The following is a 12000-nucleotide window of genomic DNA, read 5'->3' as shown; positions in this document are numbered from 1 at the left end:
AACTGGAAATGCTTCAATCAGTGAATCACAAGTAGGTGGCAACAATGATCATTTAGCTACTGTTCCTTGGGAAGCTGTGTTTACAACGCTTTGGAGGCCACATTTGGCTTTAAGGGAAAAATGTTGGGGTAATGGCCACTCCAGAGGGAGGTTACACTTGGATGGGGAGCCTTTGGAGAGAAAAAAAATGCTTTAGAACTCACAGAGATATAGTTGCAAAAACAAAGTAAAGAAGTTCCACTTTCTGCCTGCTTGTTTTCAGTGGCGTGGTGAGTGGTGTTAGGCCTGCACCGATGTGTGGAGCCTGTGCAGAAGGAAGCCCTACCTTTCCTCTCACAACTGCTCACTGAAAATTCTCCCTTTCCTCATTTTTATTATGGTGAAATATATTTCTAGAATATTTTTCGCTGTTCAGAAGTCCTCCTCTCTGATGGCTATCACACAGGAGGTTATGAATTAGCTCATTATTTTCAGTTCTATCAATTCAGAAATTAGCATGTTATAGTCCTACAGTATTGGGTCTGGGAAAGAACAATCTTAAGGTCTAATACATAGATACAAATTTGGTAACTTAAATGGCTTACACTTTACAGTTCTTTAAGGACTCTACTACCTTAATCCTTACATCTTGATTTCTGGAAGAATGCTTCATGACATAGTGACCTTCCCTTGGTATCTATGAATGTGGCTGGCACATTTTATGAAAAATATTACTTTAAAAAACCATGTGATCTCTTTTGCTTTTCAAATAATGAACAGTTTAAACCAGCTTAAAAATGTCTCATGATATGGGGCTGGTCCTGTTGCCTGCTGGTTAAGATTGGCACGCTCTGCTTCAGCGGCCTGGGTTTGGTTCCTGGTGTGGACATATGCCGCTCATGAGCCATGCTGTGGTGGTGACCTACATACAAAATAAGGAAGACTGGCATGGATGTTAGCTCAGGGCCAGTCTTCCTCAAGCAAAATGAGGAAGATTGGCAACAGATGTTAGGTCAGGGTGAATCTGCCTTAGGAAAAAAAAGTCTCATGATAAAATGACCAGGGATCCCTTTTGAAATCTATTAAAAGCATATTATTTTAATTTGACATAATTGAGTTTGATTCATCTATCTAAAGATCTCTTCTATATGCTATTGTTATTTTTTTAAATCAAAGGCATTCAAAGTATAAAGTTAATGTACTGAGAATTTAATTGATATACATGTGAGAGTTTTTAAAAAACTTAGAAACTAAATTATATTTGCCTGCTAGATTTATCTATAAGTAAACATATGGTCATTTAAATGTTTCACAACCTATTACTCATATATTTTTATTATGCATTTTTCTTTTTTCCTAGATTAGATGTATTTGTTGAAGTGTTTAAAACATTTCTTAAGTGTTTTATAATTTGAAAGAACATAAATGGTTTAGAATTTTTATCCTCATTAAAAACGGGAATTGTTAAGTTCAGTACTCTCCATCATTGATTGATTGCATGCCTTGAGAAAGAAAAAGAAACATGTCACTGGTTTCTGAGCTTTTGTCTAAGTCAGAACTTCCTCAGACCCGTGACCTGAAGTCACCAGGAAGACAGGTGTCAGCAACATTTTAATTGTTATAAAACATAACATAACAAAACTGTAAAAATTCCCTCTTCCTGGTTTTTCCTCATAAGGAAGCTATTGTCTTATATATGCAGGAGGAAAAGTTTAGCTAGAGGAGAATGGAGAAAAGCACTTTTATTTTTTTAAAGCACTGGTGACTTATAAATGAAATTCCAGAGTTTTTCAAATTTTCCACATTCCAAATGTTTCTCTTTCTCAATTTCTTGTTAGCATTCACCCAATTCAGATAATGCTTTATGGAGGAGTGGAGAGAGGAAGGAGGGAGAAAACTTTCCAATACAGTTCTGAGTGTCGAAATGCTGTGAAATAGTTATCAGTTAAAAAAGTGACTTCTTTATTCTTCTACAGCACATTATTGACAAAGTCAAACTGTTTTTCTAATGCTCTCATCAGTGCCCATGGCTCAAATGACAATAAAATAAAGCCTTCAAGGAATATTCCTTCTTCTTTTTTTTCACGTATTTGTTTATAAGGCAAGTAGTCAAAGGTAATTTTCAGCGAATCATGGTATAAATACTTCCACCATGGCCAATTTCAGTACAATGGTAGACACTGCGTATTCGGCAGAGAACAAGATGGACACAGATCTACTCTAAATGGCTTATGTGAGTGAGGATAGGAAGACATACTTAAACCAAAATTACACAAACCAATAAAAATCGTTGTAAGTGCTGCAAAAAAGAAGTACAAAGTGAACAAATAAAGGGGGGACAGGATTGACATTGGAACTGGGAATTTGGGTAAGATTTACAGAACTCATTTAATTGTAAAGAATTTCATCCACTTCAACTAACTCTGTACAAACATATGTGCATGCATTTTTAGGCTTAGATTTATTGTTTCAAAAATTTTGACAACTTAAAAATATAGACAGAATGTATGTATATGCAAACATAATTATAAATTTTAGAGATATAAGTATATGTAGCTCACAGTTTACAAATAATAAGCTTGCAATATTCTTTGTTGTAAATTCCATATAACTGGTTGATTCTTTCAGAATTCTTTCATTGTTTTTTTCTGAATCTTGTCTATGTAGCTAAACTGTAGTTGTAAATGACAAATGAATATAGTATTAACATAAACATTGATTGATAGTTTCACCTACATTAACAATTAAGACAAAAGTGAAATACTGAAAATCTGTATTGGGATTTCATTAGTTCTTGAATGATGTGAGCAACTTCTTTGCTGAATCAGATATATTATAGTTTTAGAATACTGCAAGGATATTTCCCAGAATTTTTGTGCTATTCACAATGCGAATATAAGCATGCCTACTTTTAAGTTTAATCTGCATTATTAACATTTTCTCCATCACTTTCTTAAGCGTGGACCATCAACAAAACAATAAATCAAGCACTGATCTGTAGTATTTGACAGTTTCCATGGCGTTAACACTCCCACAATGGTCAGTTCCATACCAATGAGGTCACTGAACATGGAGCTGGGAAAGAATGTGAAGTGCGTGGCACACCTTTATGTAGTATTTCCACCATACACATGCAATAGCAGAAATAAGCTCAAGATGTAAATAATAGCAAAATGTAGTAAAATTATTAGGAAGTGATAAGTTTTGAGTATTTATACCTTTGTTTACTTATTTAGCTGAGCAAAGACTTACAAAATTCCTGAAATTTTAACAATCAAGTGGTTCCAACACACCAGTGATGCGTAGTTAGCAAAATAAACTATACTGAAAAATTAATCACTACACCCCTCAATTCTGATTCCAGGATTTTACAACTGGTAGTGTTCTCAGAATTGATTTGTTCAGGAAATAAAAAATGTGTTCATAGGCCTAGGAGGAACAAAACAATGCCCAGTCTTTGGTCTACATGTCCAGGATTTTGGTACCAGGTTCTTTGTTTTGCCTTCAGATTCTAATGATATTTCATCTTCTTGATGGGCAAAAGTCACTTTCTCTTCGGTCATTTATTCTTGAAATTTAGTCACTCTGATGGAACAGATACTCCATACATTCAAATTATCCTGGAGTTTGTACTCCAAACGTTTCCACAATAGTTTAAATGCCACATTTTCCAATCCCTCTGTTCATACCCAAGTAAAACTGGTAGCTCCTTCCACTGTGTCCTCATGGCATCCTGTGCGCACAGCTAGCCCCTTTCAATTCAATTCTTTGAATATTTCTATTTCTATAATATGTAATATAATATTTCTATAGAAATATTTCTGTTTCTATTTCTTTGAAGACAGTCATTTACTGCTTTATATTGTTGACTATAAAATCCATTCTCAAAGAATTTTGGACATTCTATGTATTTGACCCTAGTTAGCACTCAATAAAAAAATTACCAAATAAATATGTGAATGAGTGACAAAGGAATTCTTTTTGCTCATCTTGTAGGTGTGCTAGCAAACAGTACATTGTATGGGGCTGACATTTTCCTGTGCACTGAAATTGTGAGCCCAGGTTGCACAGGTGTTCCTCATCTTCATTACCTGAAAGAAAGCTGATCATGTTGCAAAACCATTGCATGTAGACTAATTCCATTATTAAGCATTTTGTCTTCTCAATCAGAACATCCTGTCTTCTGGATCTTTTTCAACTAAATCCTCTAATTGTTCTGTAAGTGTTGGCATCTTCATGACCAAAGACTGGCGGTCTACTCGTATGCCTTAATAATCATCCTCTTCATTCATTTATTAAAAGTATGTTGAGTACCTATTATGTAGAAAATGGAAGGCCAAGTGTGGGAGTCACAAACATGAATAAGGTATAGTCAATGTCTTTTAGGACTTGACAACCTGATAATGAGGGAAACTGAAAGGCACCTAGGAAAATTGTACAACGTGGTAAATGCTATTACAGAACTGTAAACGAAGTGTTCTAGGAACAGACTTTGAAGCAACAGATTTTATTTTATCATTCAGGCTATCCCCAATTTACAAGGAAATCATAAAAGGAGAAAATAGGGCTTCTGGGGTAGGAAAGTAAATACTTCCTCAAATATTTTGAGACACTTACCATCTTTCAGGTTCTGAAGGAGTTAAGATTTTGTTTTTGTTTTTATCTTGTAAAAAGAGTTATTATAAGTCATCCGAGGATAGATTTTATATTATAGTTTTAGTATTTTGGTTCCTGTGCAACAATTTGTCTTCAATTCTATTTTTAAAGTTCAAAATAACACTATTTATAAACTTTTCAAAAAGTCCAGAGTCCTGGGAATAGTTGAAGCAGTGTCATTCCTGGATAAACATTAGTTTAAACTGTTTTTCAGATGCTAGTAGGCTACTACTAAATGCAAGTTGTGCACAGAAGTAATAAATAAATAAATGAGGGGAGAGAGGAAGGGAGGGAGCGACATGGAGAGTGATCTCCCACACTGGATTTTATTGAATCACAGCTATTTAAATTTCTAAGTACAGAGCTAACATAATTGGCAGCTAATATCATATTGTAACATTGTACAAATTAGGAACTAAAATAGGCTTGTAAACTGTATGTTCTGCTCTCCTGCCTTTGAGGACAAGTTTCCACATTAAGCACGCAAGTTTTCGGGCAAATTTTAAATATTTCAAAGCTATTTTCCTTAAATTAGCCTATTCTTTATTCTCAGGACCCTTTCCCCACAAAATTTTCAGTCATCTCTTAACTGGAATGTTAACACAAACCATATCATCTATGTATCTTCTCTCTATCTCTATTCATCTATCATCGTTGCATCTCTCTCTCTCTCTAACCAGTCTATCTACCTACCTACTTCTCAAAGGTCAGAGCAATTCTCATCAGTATCAGAGAATGAGAGAGTTAGATGAGGTGAGTGCGGAGGCACTGAATTGAGGTACTTTGTGCCACACAAGGAGAAGGCAAGGTCTGTGACTTCACCTCTCTATTGTCCTTCCCCTGGTCACATTCTTTCATTTTGACCTTTTATATCATACTTATATTCTCCAGTCAAGACACTTCATTGTTAAAGCCTGTTTCTGCAGCTGTTCTTTTAAAACATGTGTCTCAATTATATGTTTTTTTCTTCTTCAAAATTTTATTGTAGAAAATCTGATTTTAATTAAATGTTATTTCTAGTCTCATTTATAATTTTCTTTTCAAAGGGAGGAATTATAATTATTACGTCTATGAAAGAGACTTCTTCCTGAATTGTGACTTTTAGATGTTGAAAAAAATATCTGGGTATATGTTTCTCTGGATATAAATACTTCTTGCATTCTACTCTACTCATTCTTATATGTGGAAAATCTAATCAAACTGCTATCACTATCTCCAAAATAAATGTAGATGATAATGCATCAGCCCTTTACTTAGTTCCATAAGAAGTCAGGATCCACTGGGCAATGTTCTTTTAAAGTTTCATGCACTTGGAATAAAAATATATTTACAAACAAGAAGTTTTGCGGAACCAAGACTAAGAGAGCTAATCTTAGTTTCTTTCCTCCTACTTCACCTCCAGGTTCTTGGTAGGCATCAACTGAAGTATTCAAATTCTTGTATGTGACCAACCTGATTGGACTGTTTTGACTAAATTGAGTAATAAAACAAATCAATTAACCCTAGTGATTGCCAGAATATTTACCCATAGCCTCATTATCTCTAGAGATATTTCCAGACATGTCTTTGAAGTACGTAATATTATTAATACTGTTGTGAGTAGAAAGGATTTGGTGCAATTAAAATCCTACTTTAATTACATCACTTGGGTTTTGGAGATCATTCTCGTTTTCTGACTTATCCAATATGTTATTAAGTTTTTCTTCTTTTCAGGGAAAACGCCTTTACTTTTTTCCTCTTCCACTTGATTTATTCTTTTCTGTATCTTGGCTTTGTGCCCTTGGCCTTCAGAGTCCTCTTTTATTTCTCTTGCCATATCTTTGCTTACAGATTTTCTGCCTCTGTTCTCAAAACCTGTGTGACTGTCATTCAATTCCTTAGCTCAAATTTGCAATACAGCACAACAGGCAATAAAAAGCTTTGATACATCTATTATTAATAGATAAAACCTAAAAAGATGCCAGGGAAATCCAAAAGCATGAGCTCCTGTAGTATAAAATAGAGAGTCATGATGGTTAAAAGCAATAATAGGTGTTACTGGAATAAAGTGGATTGGTCACCTCAAGAAATTGAGAACTAAATGTTTCCGTGCAAAGAGAGCACGACTGAGAAGTTTCCATCTCACAAACAAAGCGTAGCATTATTTATCCACGTACAGAATGCAAAAATTTTCTTACTGGCATTACGGTTGCTCCCCAAGATCCAATCTCCATTTCTTCTATAGTAATAGGGCTTTCCAATTTTAGGTGGGCACATGGTTGCCCCAAATAAAAACTAAATTACCCAAGCTCCCTTTTAGTTAAGCAGGATCACGTGTCTGTGAAATATAATGAGATTTAAGGGAAATTGGCTTGGGTAACTTTTGAAAGGTATGCTTAAAGGAAAGAGACATGCCTTCTTGTTCCCTGCTTCTTCGAGTCATGAGGTAGACATATTGACTGGATGTGGAATGGCTTGTTCCACCAAGCAGTGGGCGCTGTTGAGATTAATGGGACAAGATAGAAGAAGCTGTGGTCCTGAACAGTTGTGGAATTGCTAAACCAGGACAAGACCACTCTGGTTATATAAGAAGTAGATGAATTTCTATGTTGTTTAAGCCATTGCTCATTTTTGGTTTTCTGTAGATTTTAGATAAACAATTCCTTTTTTTTTTTTTTTTTTTTTGCTGAGGAAGATTTGCCCTGACCTAACATCTGTTGCCAATTTTCCTCTATTTTGTATGTGGTTCTCCACCACAGCATGGCTGATGAGTGGTGCTGATCCACACCCAGGATCTGAACCCATGAACCTGGGCTGCCAAAGCAGAGTGCACTGAACCTGAACACTACACCGCAGGTCCAGCCCCTAGGTAAACTTAATTTTAATGAATATAAGCTGCTACTTTTGAGAGCAAAAATTGGAATTTTTGAACTATTTTGCTTTGGGATATTTTGTGTAGATGAGTCCTGATTCTTCAGTTGGTGTTTGTGTGTCTGTGCTGGGAGCTGGCTGGTTCACTGCAGCAAGTGCTTACCGCGCTACGCGATGGTTCAGAAAGTCACCCTTCAATTTTCAGCAACAGAACACTGGAGCAGTGGGTTTTGTCGCTATTTCTCAGGCCCTTCCCTCAACCTACTATATCTCTATTCCTTTTTATATCCTCCTTTTCTTGCATGCCCCGCAGCTGCATATGACCTAGAACTACAAGTAATTCTGGAAGCCTTCATGTCCCTTAATTCTACCTCCTAATCTCTCACCCAGTGCTGTCAATTCTACCTTCAAAATATTTCCCCCACTTCCCTGACTCTCCATCCCTGTCTATTTTCATATTGCCCTTCCTCAGCCTTTTATCACGTCTCCCCAGCAACAGTGCTCCCACTTTGTACACTGTAGCCCTTTTCTCTCCAGCCTACTTGCTGTTCTCATCACCTCAGAGAGACTGAGCATGCACATTGAACATGATGCTTTACTACTCAGAAGCCCTCCCTGATTTCTCATCATCCCTAGCAGTGGTTGCACACTGTGTTCTCATGAGCCATGGGGTCCACAACTGCCTCCATGGTCCTCCGTTTTGATGTCATCATGGCTGAGGCAGGACTCTGGCCACCCATCTTCCTCCACCACATACACAATTGCATGAGAAGAGCTCCGCTGGGATTCCTTCTCCAATAGCATGTACGATCATGTATCTGGTAGGGTTTTTTCTTTCACCTTAAAAACATTATTTGAGTGCATTATATTTTGTTAGAAGATAAATCATTTCCTTTAGTATCTCAAAGTTATTTTCCCCAATCATACATTTAATTTGCTTAGAGGGGTTAGAGCAACCATTTGCCTTCATGACTTCCTGCCTACCATCAACGATACACAGTCATGAAGTTTCATAAATTAGGAAGGTTGTTTGGATGCTGAGTAAACACATAAAAACACATTTCTATTGTACTCAAATCTTTTGCCCTGAATGTATATGTAAATAAGGTTTAAAAACACTCATATATATGATTGCCCCATTCTTTTACTTTAAAAAAGAGGAAAACTCCCACCTAACATACTGCAACTTTTCTTCATATGGTCAAAAATGTGCTGAAACCATTTCTAATGGGAGCCAATTCAAGTTTTCAACAGTTTCTGTGGACATCTCCAAGTTCAGAATCTCTAGGTGATGTCCATTTATCTTCTAACTCAAGTACGTTCCATTATTATTTTTCAGCCTATATATCAACTAAATTGCAAAGTTAACTACTACCAACACCCGCATATATGGTACTAGATGAGAAGAAAAAGGAGAGAAAAATAGTAACCAACTGTATGTCATACATACATGGTTTTTCCCCTCCTCAGATGTGTTCCTTGCTTGTGTATTCCAACCACAAAGTCTGCAGGGTTGAGAGTCATAGAGAGAGAATTTCTTTAAATGGATGGATCATTAGATTTAAGAAATGTGATGTGGTGAACTCTTGATTCATGAATTCAGGTGTTCTATTTATAGGGAAAATAGTATCATATATAGTTTGTAGGTTCAGAGTATATGTCACATGTTGTCAACAGTTGACATTGTAACTGATTTTCATCAGCCTGTAAACTTTTCTATTTCTATGTAAAGGGACTGTCAAAGAAAGAAGCAATACTGTGTGGGAAACCATAACACTCATTAAGTTGAGAGATGATGTTAAGTACAGATGAATAATGAGCAAGAACGGCAAATCCAAATCCTGAATAAGTTTATATTCCAGTTAGGATATGGAATTAATCCTCTTGTGTTGGAAGGGTCAAATGTAATCCATATGCCACCAAAATAGCTAGCTGGTGCCTAAAATATGGTAGCCCCAAAGTATGTTATGGTTAGTGGCATACTAGGCTCACAACAGTGGTTGTGGCAAGTCAAACTTGATCAGGGCATTTCATGTTGCTGAGCTCTTGCATGGCCTCCATCCCTTTTACTGCAGACCCTCTGTGCTTGAGTCCACTGAGTACGCACTGTCTTAGCTTAGGAGGGGGCTGCCTGAAACCAGGGAGTACGTCATGTTCTTACCTTATTGAAAGGCATCTTCATCAGAGGCTTGCAATAAACATTCATATGGGAAAGAGTTCATAACTGGAAATCAACCCTGTGGTATTTGTTCACTCTAGAAAAAAATTACACAATTTATTGAAAATTATAAAATTAGTCCCTAGATGTAATAAGAACAGATTATAAATATTCTGCTCTATAAGAAAAAAGATACCAAAACCCCAAAATAGAAATTATTTAATGAAATATTTAATTAGGAACTATAAAACCATTAAAAAACAAGAGAATCATGAAGAAATAAATAGAATAGAGTCCAAAATGAACTATTAAATTAAGATCTATTGTTGGATCTAAAATGTAGCCAAGCCATACATAGATTACTTCAGTTAATGTACAGATGGATTCATATTGGGAGCTTTATATAATTCAACATATTAATAGCCCAAGTAGAAAAAAATGTGTGTTCCTGCCACAGATTTTGAAAAGTAATCTCACACAATTTTGCATCCATGTCTAATAGTAATAATAGGTCTCAATCAAATAGGAATGATATACACATCCTTAACATGATAAAACTGTGCGCTCCACCAAAGCCATGCTGTTAGTTATGAAACACAAGAGGCATTCCCACTAGAGTCAATAATTAGCTAGAAGGGATCCTGCTACTTTCTTTATTTAACATTGTTCTTGAAGTACTAGCCAATGAAGTGAGGAGAAAAAAATGGGAGATTTTAAACTTTATATGAATCAGTAGGAGATACTACTAAGAACAGATTACATAATTCCATACCTTGAAACTCTAAAATTTGCTATAGATATAAGAAAAAAATCCTTAAGGTACTGGCTATAAAACTAAAACAGAGCAAAGAAAAAAAGTTTTCCCAGCTGTAAACTATTATTAGCCAGACTATACAATGGGAGTAATAAGCCTGTTTACAACAGCGACTGCAAAAGTGAAATAGCTAGAAATAAACTGAACAAGCCATTGGCCAAACCTAATGAATATCACAGTGCAACTTTACTGAAAGACAAACAAAGAACTTGAACACGAGGAAATAAAAACCTTATTCTTTTATTGGAGAGCATCATATCTTTAATTTATTGAGACTCAATGTGATACCTGTGAAAGCAACAATAGGATTCTAAAGCTCACATACAAAACTAAACAAGTGTAGTTATATAAAAGGAGAAGGATAGTCGGACTAGTTTTACTGAATGTTAAAACAAGTTACTGTGAAATAATAGGGAAAATATGTATTTTCTCCATCCCCAGTTCCTGGCACAGAACTCCTAAAACCCTTGTAGCTTTCTATGTGATAACAGCACTAGGAGCATCTTTTGTTCTAATATGGTCGTTTACCCTAGTTCCTGACACAGAATTCTAAATCTCTTGGAATTTCCTGGGTGATAGGAGCGTCTTTTGTTCCAATGAAGCAACTCCTGAATAGTTTCTGGTTGGGCACTGGTCATCAGAAAGACCAAGCCATGATTAGAAGCTTGGAAATTTCAGCCCCACTTTCCATCCTCCAGGAACGGGAGAGGGGCTGCAAATGGAGTTAACGATCCATCATGCCTATGTAATGAAGCCCCCATAAAAGTCCCCAAAGTATAAGATTTGGAGAGCTTCTGGGTTACTGAACACATGGAAGTGCTGAGGGGGTGGGGCGCCTGGTGAGGGCGTGGAAGCTCAGCGCCCCTTCCCCCATACTTTACCTTATGTTTTCTTCTATCTGGATGTTCATCATTTTCATATATTTTTATTTTACATATTTATATTTTTATTTATATTTTATAACAAACAGGTAAACATTAGTGTTTCCCTTAGTTCTTGAGCATTCTAGTAAATTGTTGAACCCAAAGAGGGGATTTTGGGAGCCCAATTTATAGCTAGTTGGTCAGAAATACAGGTGACAGCCTGGGACTTGCTGCTGGCATCTGATGTGGGAGAAAGGCAGTCTTGTGGGATTGTGTCAGAATTGAGTTAAATTTTAGGACACCCAGCCAGTGTCATGGAGAACTGCATGGTGTGGGAAAACCTCCATATATTTGGTGACCATAAGTGTCAGACATGAAGTATTATGAGTATGTGAGTAAAGGAGAAACATGTAGGGGTGTGTTTTTCCTATACAGTTGCCATATATAGTGCAGTTACGTTATTCAGTGTCACTTAAATGAGATCTGAAGAAGATGAAGATTGAGGCTTTGTGGATATCTAGAAGGAAGAGCCGTCCAAGCAGAAAAAAAGGCAAATGCAATAGCCCCAAACTCCAAGGCAAGACTGGACTTGGCATATCTGGGAAGCAGCAAATATGACCTTGGGCTTCGAGTAGAATGAGAAAGTCAGGATAGGGAGATGAGGTGAGAATGCGAAGAGA

This window comes from Equus quagga, unplaced genomic scaffold (assembly GCF_021613505.1).
Source record: "Equus quagga isolate Etosha38 unplaced genomic scaffold, UCLA_HA_Equagga_1.0 235_RagTag, whole genome shotgun sequence".
Taxonomy (NCBI): Eukaryota; Metazoa; Chordata; class Mammalia; order Perissodactyla; family Equidae; genus Equus; species Equus quagga.
The sequence above is the reverse complement of the archived record's forward strand: the minus strand, read 5'-3'. Positions refer to the sequence as shown.